Here is an 11599-nt window from a genome sequence, read left to right on the forward strand (position 1 = left end):
AGTTCAGCTCCCGATGGTGTGGAGGGTCATCAGTAAGGAAAACAACACAACCCATCAGCCTAGGAGCCAGATGGGTGTTGAGGGAGGGCAAAAGAAAGTGTGATGAGAGTCTATCAAGGGTGCAGCGAGGATAATGGGTGCTTGTCCAGCTTAAAGCCAGCACCTACAGGGAGAGCAGTGCCATGGCCTCCCCAGGAGGACACCGTCCATTCCACACCCCACCCACCACCGAGCGCTCCTGTGTTCACAGTATGCATTTTTAAGTCAACCATGTTCATTCTGGAAAGCTACAGGGACCTTGGGACGTCCTGAAGCACAGTTGCCAAACCTCTTACTTTTATATCCAGTGGGATGTCCAGGAAGGGCTCGTAGGAATCAGAGACCGCATTGCAGCTCAAGCACGTGACTGGAAGGCAAATCAAAATGGTCGGTGGTAGGGGAAGTCAGCGTAAGAACTCATGGGTGTCTTCCTGCATGCCAGGATCAGAATGTTCTCCTATTCCTAAGAAAGAAGAAGTTAGTAGTTCTCTCCTAAAAGAATTGAAAAAATCATGTAAGAGCACCTGAAATGACTTACGTGAGAGCACACTGACAACAGCCCAAGGCTGGATGGCAGTGCCTGAGGAATACCTGACCTTGTTAACGTGTGCTTCCATTGTGCACATCATGCAGAAGCCTTGCTGGTGACCTGCAGAGGGAGGGAGGGAGGGAGGGAAGGAAGCTTCTCAAGTTAGCAAAATACCCATAGCCACGGGAAACCTGATGGAGATCTTGAAGTTATAAGAATAGTCTCCACTCCTCCCAAGGTGCCAGTGTCCCAACAAGGCCAGGACATTTTAGTGCATAGAAGACATTCTTCATAGGGCCACTAAACTGACATAAGTTTCTGTGCAATAAGCAAAGAGAGTTTGACTTGCAGGAATAGGGACCAAGACCCGGGGCTAGGAAGAGGTGCCCTTCTGAAGATGAACACACCTAGATAAGACAAGCGGCTTCTCGGCTTCAGTGTTCCAAGAACACCCACTATAGGATTGACAAAGAAGGGCTGCTTTTCTCCTAAATCAACTTCCAGATTCTGGGAAACCCTGGGAAGCGCCCAACCGATTTCCAAGGAGATATTTCATAAAAGCACTCACCCGACTGGCTGTGCTCCCAAGAGAGCAGGTAGCTGGCCAGAGGGGGTGTGTACGTCAGGCACTGCAGGACAGAGTTGAGGAAGCACGTGTTCCCCAGGTTGTAGAGTCCTGCTCCAGCTCTCTGTCGTTGCTGCCAGTCCATGCAACATGCTGAAAGTCCAGCAAACCCACACCCGGATTTCTGTGCGTCGGGCTATCTTCCTTTCCCTCTTGAGTCTTGAACTGGAATGGCATCTCAAGTTTTCTCTTTTGCTGATTGATACTTGGTGAAAACAAGCAAATATCCAGCCCAGAAGGTAACTGTACTGATGTCGGCTTTCTGCGAGCAACGACAACTTTCAAAGTCTTGTGCTAGGGGCAGGGGAGTGATAAAATGTGTTTTCCTGTGTGTAACCAGAAACGGGGAGGTGGAGAGTCCTGGATTCCTTAGCAACAACTAAAACCATCAGTATATTATCAACATTCTTCTCATACCAAATCCCACACTGAATCCCAAATCCAGCACTATTCTAGCTACGAAGAAGAAAATTAGCTCTAACCCAGCTGAAACCAGGAGTGTGGCAGCAGGCAATAAACAATGTAGTATTTTGAAATGCAGGAGAAAAAAACGTCTCTGAAAAGCAGGGAGAAATCAAGGATAGGGTAAAATAATTATTCACAGTTCTTTATTAAAGCAAATTTTTAAATATTTAAAAAGTGATGTTGTTACAGTAGGACAGAGCAAGTGGTGAAGACATTGGGGCTTAAATGGTCACCTGGCCTATTGTGCAAGAAGTAAGTGCCAAAGAAATTCTGTCTCGCTGATGTGTATTAATTGCTATGCAATTGTATACTTTTTATATTCTTCATGCAGCTCAGGGCACGCAAATACTTACATCTTCAATGTGAGAAGAGAAATATAACTCTGTGGGTAATCTTTATGCTGAAGAATAACAGGGAGACCAAAAAAAACCCAAACCCACTGAAAAATCCTGCATGCTCTGCAGAAAGCATTTAACAACTTTGGCCTGAAAATATTGTCAGGTTTCAGTCTCATGCTAATAAAAGCATGAATTTAGAAACCCCTCAAGAATCATGATTTTAATAAAAGCACCCCCAAATATTTTTTTGCAAAGCCAATAGAATGCTCCCTTTTACACAGCACCAGTAAAGATGTTGGGATCCGAAGGGCACTAAGCTGCAGCTGTCAGCGGCCTTTCTCTATCCCCGCTTGCCTCCCCAATCTGAAAGATGCTCAACGTCCTTCAGTGCCAGGGCTGAAACTGCCACGGGCCGTCACTGCCATGGTATTCCAACATGGTGTGTTTAAACGAATAGGACTCTTGGGGTAGCATTTGATCTATTGGGTTGTAGGTAAGGATCCCCTTCTTTACTATACATTCCCCCTGTTATCTTAAAGGATTTTTTTTTTTTGACACCTCTACTATCCCAGACAGAGGTTTCCATGGGGCTTCTGCAGGGTTCCATGGCTGCCTTGGAAGATCCTTGAAAAGCTCACTCCAAAGTCCTGCCACACATTTCAATTATGCTAAGCTACTGCTGTTGAAGTACGCAACCACGATTCGGTGACGCTCTTCTCATTAATGAAAGTGAAAGTCACTGCATTTTGAGTATCTTAAATAAGGCTTCAATAGTCCCTTGAGTGTCCCTGTGTCTGGTGGAAGTGCCGTGTAGAATTGTACCTGCAGAGGAGTGCCAGACATCATGGAGCTGCTCACTGCGGAGCATTCCTGCCCAGCTGCTTCAGTGTTCAATCTTTTATTTCTTTTGGCACACCGGGGCCTTTTTGCTTGGACACCTGATGTCTTGTGGGTTGTTCTGTGTAGTGTTCTGGTTCCGTGGGCACGGCCAGCCCGAGTGGGAGCTGCTCTCCTCGCTGCACCGCTGCTTTGGCAGCTGCCCCCAGGCAGAGGGGGACAAATACTCCGGCTCCCCGGCTGGAGGCTGGCAAGTTCCCGGGGTAAGGGGGGGACCCCGACGTGTCATGTGAACCCGGCTTCCTTCAGGAGTGGGAAACGGGGTGTAGTGTTTTCTGGGGATATTGTCATGGGGTTTTTTTGGTTTGTTTGGTTTTCCTTTCATTAGATCTCTGGGGTTCATGTGACCTTTAATAGCCAGTGGGTGGGCTTTAAAGTTAAAGTTAAGCATGTGCTAACTGCTACCCTGAGGTGTAGCTGGAATCCACTTGTGAGCTCCTGTTCCCACCACTCTGGAGAAAGCAAATCTTGTTTATTTGGTGATGAAGGCAACTCAGGGAGTTGCACTGATGTGCAGTTTTTGAACCTCAGGGCTAAAGTGGCACCGGCCCTACCGCATAGCGCGTCCTTCCCCAGGCTTCTAGAAAACAGAAAAGATACGTCAAACTGACCCCACAAACACAGTCAGCACTTTCTTTATCTGACCTGGAACGTCGGGACATGACCCTGCTGGGCCATCTCTGCCACTCTGTGTGGGAGCCAAGGTGCTGCCTTCACATTCCAGGATAAGGACTTACCTGTTTGGGTTTTTTTTTTAAGCAACTTCAGTGACATCCTTAGACTGGCCGTGTTAAGTTGGTTCACTGCACAGTTGGTCCAGTGGAGGAAACCAGTAAGCTCTGCTATTGCCTTGAGCATCTTCTCGCTACTGTTTAGCCCATTTCTCGTGACGTAGAAAGCAGAAGCAAACACTTAATTTTCAGCCTCGGTCTAGTATTCACACAAATCAATATTGAAAGTCTTTCTGAGATTTGGATCAGGTGGATTTCTAATCTGCTTCTCGGCCACTGTTAACTTCCTACAATTTTATTTCTTCTGTTTATCTCAAGTGCTGAAACTCTGAAAGGGGCCAATGAGTTGCCCTCCCTCAGTTTGCTCCTCCCCTTTTGGGAGTGCAGTTATTGTTCTCTTGGCTTTGCCTTTCTTGGCATTTGGATAGAGTTGACCTGTTCTTGCTACTAGCACTGCCCAGGAAACCCCACCAAGAAATCCCAGCACACTGGAGTAAATGCCATGTCCTAGAATGGGTACGTGTCGTTAGCCTGCAGTCCTTCAATACCCAAGGACCTTCTTCAAATTTACAGCACCAACTTCACAATCTGTAGAATACTCAGTACACTTTAGCCTCCAAGTCAGTTACTTTTGCAATGCAATGAGGCCAAAATTGTTGGTCCTTAACAGTGATGAGCAGAAGAATCATGACCACACCACTTCCCAAAATACTGCTACTCTGGAATTTGCCTACACTGCTACAGCTACTGCTTCACTCCAACTTCCCTTACGAAAAAGTCTACCATTCTTGTAGCACTTGCTCTAGACACATACGCAATCAGTATTTTCTTATTCTTTACGTATCAAGTTTATATACTTAACTTGTCTTTTTATCACCTCTAGTCAGGTTCCTGATAAGCAATGCAGCACCTTGTCTTGTAGGCACTCCCCTCTTCTCCCCACTCTACCCCCATTAAAAACCACACCGAATCAACCCCATGGACAGACCGTGAATCTAAACTGAAGAACAGGTTCTAGTTTAAAAGACATCATTTAAACAGCTATCCAAAGGTGAAGTACTACTAATGGTCTTATTTTTTCAGCACAAGGTGCCTGTGAAAAGTTTAAAGATCATGAACAATCCCCTTACTTACATTTTGCCCAAAGTTTAATTGCACAGAGAGTGAGCTGGAAGTTCTCTTCATTTGGCTCTGGATGCAGTATTTCATCAGTAGCTCTGCAGCCTCTAAGAAAAAAGTTGAAGTGCAGCAGTTCCTAGTAACGGGTACAAGTCAGTTTTATGCTATCCTGGATCAATAGCTCACAGTTCATTTTTCAAGCCTATGAAAACAAGTTTGGATTACTTGCTTTGTATTTCCTTAAAAATTACAGATTACATGCAACATGCAGTATCACTCCAGGTAACTGATGCCCTCAGCAGCTTTTTCAGTTTATAGAATACAATTTTTAATAAGGCCTTTCTGGAGGATTCCAAAAGCTGTTTCTTTCGACAGCAGGGAACAATTAAACCAGTCAGTGTTAAACGGTGAGTAAGTTAGGCTTCAGGTATTTTAAATATATATATATATTTTTTTTAATGAATTACCACACATTCTTCTCTATCAAATGCTCTACCTATTCATCTGAAGCAGTTTCTATGGCGAACTGGAACAATGCACACACCCTGATCAAAGAAACATGAGATACAGGTCTATCTAAACACACAACTCCTTGAAGCATCTCAATTTAAGCCCACTTGCCACCTCTTCAGATCTCAAGTAGACAGGAAATCAGTTTCTGCAACTTGTACAGAAACCGATGGGTTGTGCCATGTGCATTCTATACCAAGCTCTGTAACACTTTCTTTTTAAAGAAGTGTAAATATGCTTACCATTTAAGCTCCGCATACATCTCGTATCCAGGCTTCACAGACATGAGTCACCTCTGAGATCAAGATTATCAGAAAAAGTTTGCACAGATGGTCTGGCAAACACAAGATCCATCTTAAGAGGGGAAAAAGTGCCAAGTGTGAGTTAGAATGCTGCATCATTTTCAAACAGCACATCAGTGGGGGAAAAGCTAGTCAAGACTACAGAGTGGTTAACATTTGTATTTAGACCTATGTAACTACAGATACATGTCCTGAGAGATTTACTTGCCAGAAAACTCAAGAGAATTGCTAGAAGTTCCATATTTTATTTACAAAACCGTCACTGTATCCCGCCTTTTTAAGCTAGGGAAAGGAAGGGGGTTTTAAGTTGAAAAGATTACTCTCAATTTCCATCTTCCATTAAAAGAGAACATAAATCATAAAATTAAGATGCAAGTTCAGCCACCTCAACTACACTTCAGCAAAGGAGAGAGCATTTCCTTTCTGCAGTAAGCCCTTTTGATCCCAAAGCATCTGGTCTATAGTAGAGTCAGAGGCAAGAAAATTATTCTGTGAACGTCTGTACCAGAGAGAGGCCACAAGAAGGTCACTGAAGCTCTTGGCGATAGTGACACCGAGCAGTAACGTGCTGAGGTACTACAGCATGCAGGTCTGCACTCCCGGTGTGAGATGCATTCAAGATACAAGGATTCCTGCAGCTGAAAAACCTGGGCAGGAGTCAAATGGGGGCTTTCACTTTTCATCTTCCAGACTGTTTGTCTCACAACCACTTAATTTTTGATTTGCAACAAAACATTCAGTCTGCTCACATGATCCATACGGTGAGCTACACTATCCCCGTCCCCCTGCAGAAAGCTGGTTTGTCAGAGCTCAGGAGGGTTGGCAAGGACACTGTCTCTACTCCCACGCTGCACAATCCCTGTGACATAACTGCTGTTCCAGTGGGCTACCCTGGCCTGCAGCACAGGCTTAGCAAGAGGTGTCCCTGATGTTCCCGTGCCCGCCAGGCTTCCTAGGGGCTTCTTTTCCTATCAGCTCCCATTTTACTGCAGTGCCTTCTCCTGGGATAGGCTGTGGTCAGGCTGTTTAATCACAGTTTCCTAAATACACTGTCAGGTACCAAAACCCTTGTAAAATAGCAAGGTCACAAGTCCCTGAAAAGTTGTCCTATTCCAAAGCAAGAAAAAAAAAAAATCCTTACTTAAAGAAAAAAAGCAAAATTCTTACCTCGATGCCATCAAACTCAAACTTGACAACTGATACACACGTATCTTCAACTGCCTGTAAAGGAGAGGATCACTGTGTAAGAAAGTATTTCTTGCTACTTTAATCTTTTCCCTAAACTGTGATAAAATACAGAATTTACACTGCTAAACTATTTGGTATAAAGACTGACTTGCTTCCAAACCAAAAAAAATTGGTAGTAAGCTGCAAGCAGTAGAGCACTAATACTGTAAATACTTTAGGCTTTTTAAAGCCTAAAACTAATACTGGCTTTAAAAAGCTATTTAGCCAAGAGATTCTGAGGCTGATCATGGATTGTAATGAACAAACAGTGCACAATGAGCCACCAGGATCAGTGGCTGTAAGGTACTTACCTTGGCAGTGAGGAAGAAAAGAGATTTCTCTAGCTATCTTACTGCTGGTTAACATCCAGAGAAATCTAACCAACTCTGTCCACATTTGACAGCGCGCACTAGTCTTCTCTATTTTTATTTTCTACCATGCCTGAGATGCTGTCAGCTACCTTCTGGCACAGTCTTTAGTTTTGTAGAGCACTTGTCAGAACTGTGCCACAGCCCGCTGAGAGTCTGTTTTCAGGTGACAGTCACCTAAACAAAGGCTCCGTAGCTATGCACATGAAGTCTTTCAAACCGTCTGCGTGAGGAAGCCCAGGCTGAGAAGCACTTCCCAGGAGCTCAGTTTTACCTGCGAGGTACACAGTGCATGCACCCGAGGGGCATTTTACACAGCAGTTCTGTATGTTCCCAGCACAGCCCCTGTGAACTTTCTGGAAAGCTGACAGTGTGCATCCCGGCCGCAAAGGCTCAGGCTGAGGAGCCAGAGAGGAACATGGCCAGAGGAGAATGAACGGGAGCTCCTAAAGTCTATCCAGAGGAACAGCATGGCCAAGGGACTGACAGGAGCCTTTCCACATCACCACCAACTTCCTGAGTTTTCAGGCTGCCCCCTCCTCCCCCGGCGTGCATGTCCAGGCCCCTTACTGCACCTGAGATGAAAGCAGGGCTCCCAGGGACAGCCTTGCTTTTTGATACAGCCGACTCATTCTCAAACCAAGGGCAGGGGAGAAGCGGACCACAAAGATTCTTACGTGGTGTACAGCCACTGGGGAAAGGAACCAAAAGCTTGACTTCAGCATTTTCATGCTGCATAAGATAGCATTTTAGAAGGGACTCAGAAACAACGTATTTTAAAGTTTTGTCTTGTAAGACATCCTCTACCAATATAAGTCTTTAACATGAACATTCTTACTGTAGAAGTTGCACGATTATCACAGAGAGCGCTTACTCACTGTTAGGTTTTTTATTTCCTCCTGATGTTTCCGTTTTTCAAAGAACAACTGAAAAAAATCCGATCTTTCTACATGTCTAGCAGCAACACAAACAGCATCTATGTCAGCACCTGCAAAGAGATTCCATTTCTTCTGTTATTGTTGGAAGTCACTTTCAAACATCAGAACTATGACTGGACAAAGAAGTTCTACCTTTAGTGTGTACTCGAAGCTTGTAAGAACCAAATGTAAATATTTTGCCACCAACATTTGCTGCTGCTACTGAAGGAGGAAGATTCTGTGTGTAGAAGAGAAAGTGTTTACTTTATAATATAAGATACACATTGACCTATGTGCAAGTTTAGGTAGCATATGGGCTCTTTAGAAAGACTACAACAGCCTCCATAAACAGTGTTTTTTCACTCCCAGACTGAGTTGTTAGTCTAATAGACTGCTACTGTTTTTCTGAAATGAGTGCTTGCAACTCAAAAAAAGAGATGAGTAATGTATCAGTCCTTTTTACAGAAATTAAGTCCTTAATTTACAGAAATTAAGACCTATTATTAGTCTTCCCCACAGCAGATGCACATAAATAAACACAATCTCTGCAAAGGTCAAGTCTAGTGCAATAGTTTCAAACCACACTGGGTGCTGCAGGCTGTTTGGGGCGAGATTAGTGCCCATTTCCCATCTAGCTCACCCCACAATCCCTTGTTTCAGCTTTGTTAGCTGCTACAAGTCAACCCACAGAGCCACTTCACACATTTATTCAGTGCCCCAGGGACTTCAAGATTGTGAACTGTAGTACCTTTTCTACCTTATTTCAACGGCAGTTACTACAACTCTCCTCAATACTTTAGAAGAAAGTTGAAAGTTCCACTTCAGCATAAATCCTAGTAGTATGGCCTTTAAAAGAAATAAAAAGGCATCAGCTGTTTTGACAAGAGCATATAAAAAACCCTTACCTTGCTCTCACCAAATTCTGAAATCCATTCTTTGACCAAGTTATTCAGTTTACCAAGAACCACCAGCTTGTAAAGGAAACTCGTGTTAAGTTTGTCCTGAAAAACCCAAGAGGTTAACAAATTTTACAGTCTTGTTTTACTGGTGATTCAGTTCTTCCTCCTCTTCAAATACCCGAAATGGCTTCGTTGCTGCAACTGGCTTCTGAGTATGGATGCAATCTATATCCTTAGGAGGAGCCCAGCTAATGGGAAAAGTAATTCCACCGTGCCTTTCAGGCTGGTTCTGCAGCCTGGAAATAATGAGGGAGAAAATATAATATTGAGGACTTCACAAAAGCAAAAAGAAAAATAAACAAACCAAAACCTCACTGGAAAACACCCTTCAGCTTACAGGTTTCCAAATCAACTTCTGCTCTTTTACTCAGAATTAATATAAATGAGAAAAAAAAAAAGTCCTGCTTATGATTTTTAGATAACTTGACCTAAATTAGAAATCCAACGACTTTTTTAAAAAACATTTGTGGATATAAGAAAATAATCAAGTTGCTACCATCTTAATACAACTTATTTGCATTGCTCTAAACATTTATAACCTATCACCAGGAAATTAAAGGGTTTGAAATCCACTAAGGGTGACACTACACACAGAAGACGCTTAGGACACATTTCTGTTTTGTATCAGTTTTGATTTAAGGATATTCCCATCAGCTTCCTGCTAACATTAAACAAGACAATTTAACATTGGCTTCTTTTAGTTAGGCGTTTTTATGCATGTCTTAAATCTAAAGAAAAGACATCACTGCTGCTTGGTTTCTCCTTCCTTGCCTCCATGGACAGTAACTAAGCCAAGAAAACCAAGAGTTGTTACCCCATTCAAAGAAAAACTCTGCACGGCCCAAACACCATTTAGTTGCCATCATTTTTCAAATTATTCTTCAATTAAAGGCACAAAGGGGAAGGTCTGGGACTAGTGAATTGCTGAGGTCCATCTTTGTAGCCTGTTGCAGTCATCACAGCAACCAAAAACTGTTCAAACACTAGCCTGATTTCTGCAACTGGAGTTTGAAGAGCAAAATACCAAGAAACCCGGATGAAGCTGCGGGGCTGCTGGCTGGAATTGGCGGAGCAGGAGCCGCCCCGGGCGCGGGGAAGCAGCCCCGACCCCCCCGAGCTGGGATTTTCAGCGCCAACTCCCAGCGCTGCGCAGGCCCCCGCTGCCTCTTGCCCCAAGAACGAGGCCCCAGCCGAGCAGCTCGGGGCTGCCCCCCCCAGCCGTCCCTCGGGGCGGCCAAATCAGCTCCCTGAGGGGCTTCGGCCGGGACCCCGGGCTGGGGCCTGGGGCGGGCAGGGAAAGGGGCGGGACCCCCCCGCCTCGCAGCCCCCCCGGGCTCGGGGCTCCCCCAGCCCTTGCCGGCGGCTCCCAGCCCCACCTCCGTTCTCCAGCCCCCCCCGCCAGACCCCCAGCACCCACCGCCCCACTCCCCAGCCCCGGGGCCGCCCGCAGCCCCCCCCGCCCCGCTCCTCGGCCCCCCGAGGGGCTCCGAGCCTTTCCCCAGCCCCACTCCCCGGCACCCCCGGGGCCACCCCCCGCTCCCAGGCCCCCCGGGGGGGCCACAGCCCCCCCAGCCCCGTCCCCAGATGCTCACAGCCCCCCCCAAGGCACGGAGCCCCCCTCAGCCCCACTCCCGGGCTCCACAGGACCCTCCTACCCGTCCCGCTGCTCTGCTGCCATTGCCAGTGGGCGGGCCCCGCCGCGCGCCGCGGCCCCGCCCCCTCCACAGCCAATCAGCGCGTGGCTCCACCGACCGACTGCGCAAGGCACGTCGGGAGTTGTAGTCCCGGCCCCAGTGTGCACGCATGCGCACGGCGCCTGCTGCGAGGGCAGCGGGCGTGCAAAGAGCCGCGTGCGACAGGGATGCCCGTGCAGGGTCCTCGTGCAACGTGGGGGTGTGTGCAGGGCCCTCGTGCAATAGTGATCTGAGGAAACATTAACCCGATAGCCCCCCCTCAGGGGCTGCTCACCAGGTGGCCTCCATCAAAGGCCGGCAACTGCCCTGTGAGTGACTGGAAGGAAGACAGGACGGGCCACCGCTGGGATCTCTTGTCCCTGAGATAAGAGAGGAACTGAAACCACTGAGCCAGAAAGACAAAGGAGCTGCAAATTGGCCCAGACTTGAAGGACAAGGTGTACGTGACCACAGGACTGAGTTGGTGCAGAAGTAAGGGTCAGGTAGCGAACACCGTGAAGAAGACTACGAGCCTTCATCTGAAGACCCCTGCCCACGACCACCAGGGAGCACTGCGCAGGTGCGGCAGGGAGGGACTTGGGGGGGGGATATGTTAATGATTTCCCGGAACTGATTGTAATATTCCCTCCCTATCCCCAGAATTGTGATGCATGTGTATTGGAGTTAATGAATATGTAACGTTTTACAAAATAAAAAGGAGCCTCTTTTGGCTCCAGGGCACGCACGCTTGTGGAGGAATGGTTCCCCCCTGTGCCCAGTGATGAATAAACATACCTACTTGATAACCTTACTGGTTGTAAAGTCGTGATTCCGCTCGTCAATAGGAGCACGTGTGCAGGGTCCTCGTGCAATGGGGTGGCTGTGCAGGCCCCCGCTGTG

The 11599-nt window shown here is 46.6% G+C and overlaps 1 pseudogene; it reads right to left on the reverse strand.

Annotated features, from left to right (window-relative positions):
* Window positions 1-287: 287 nt before the first annotated feature.
* On the reverse strand, window positions 288-10704 carry LOC122153556 (annotated as a pseudogene).
* Window positions 10705-11599: the final 895 nt, after the last annotated feature.

The sequence above is a fragment of the Tyto alba genome, unplaced genomic scaffold, assembly GCF_018691265.1.
Source record: "Tyto alba isolate M040663 unplaced genomic scaffold, T.alba_DEE_v4.0 Super-Scaffold_200000105744, whole genome shotgun sequence".
NCBI lineage: Eukaryota > Metazoa > Chordata > Aves > Strigiformes > Tytonidae > Tyto > Tyto alba.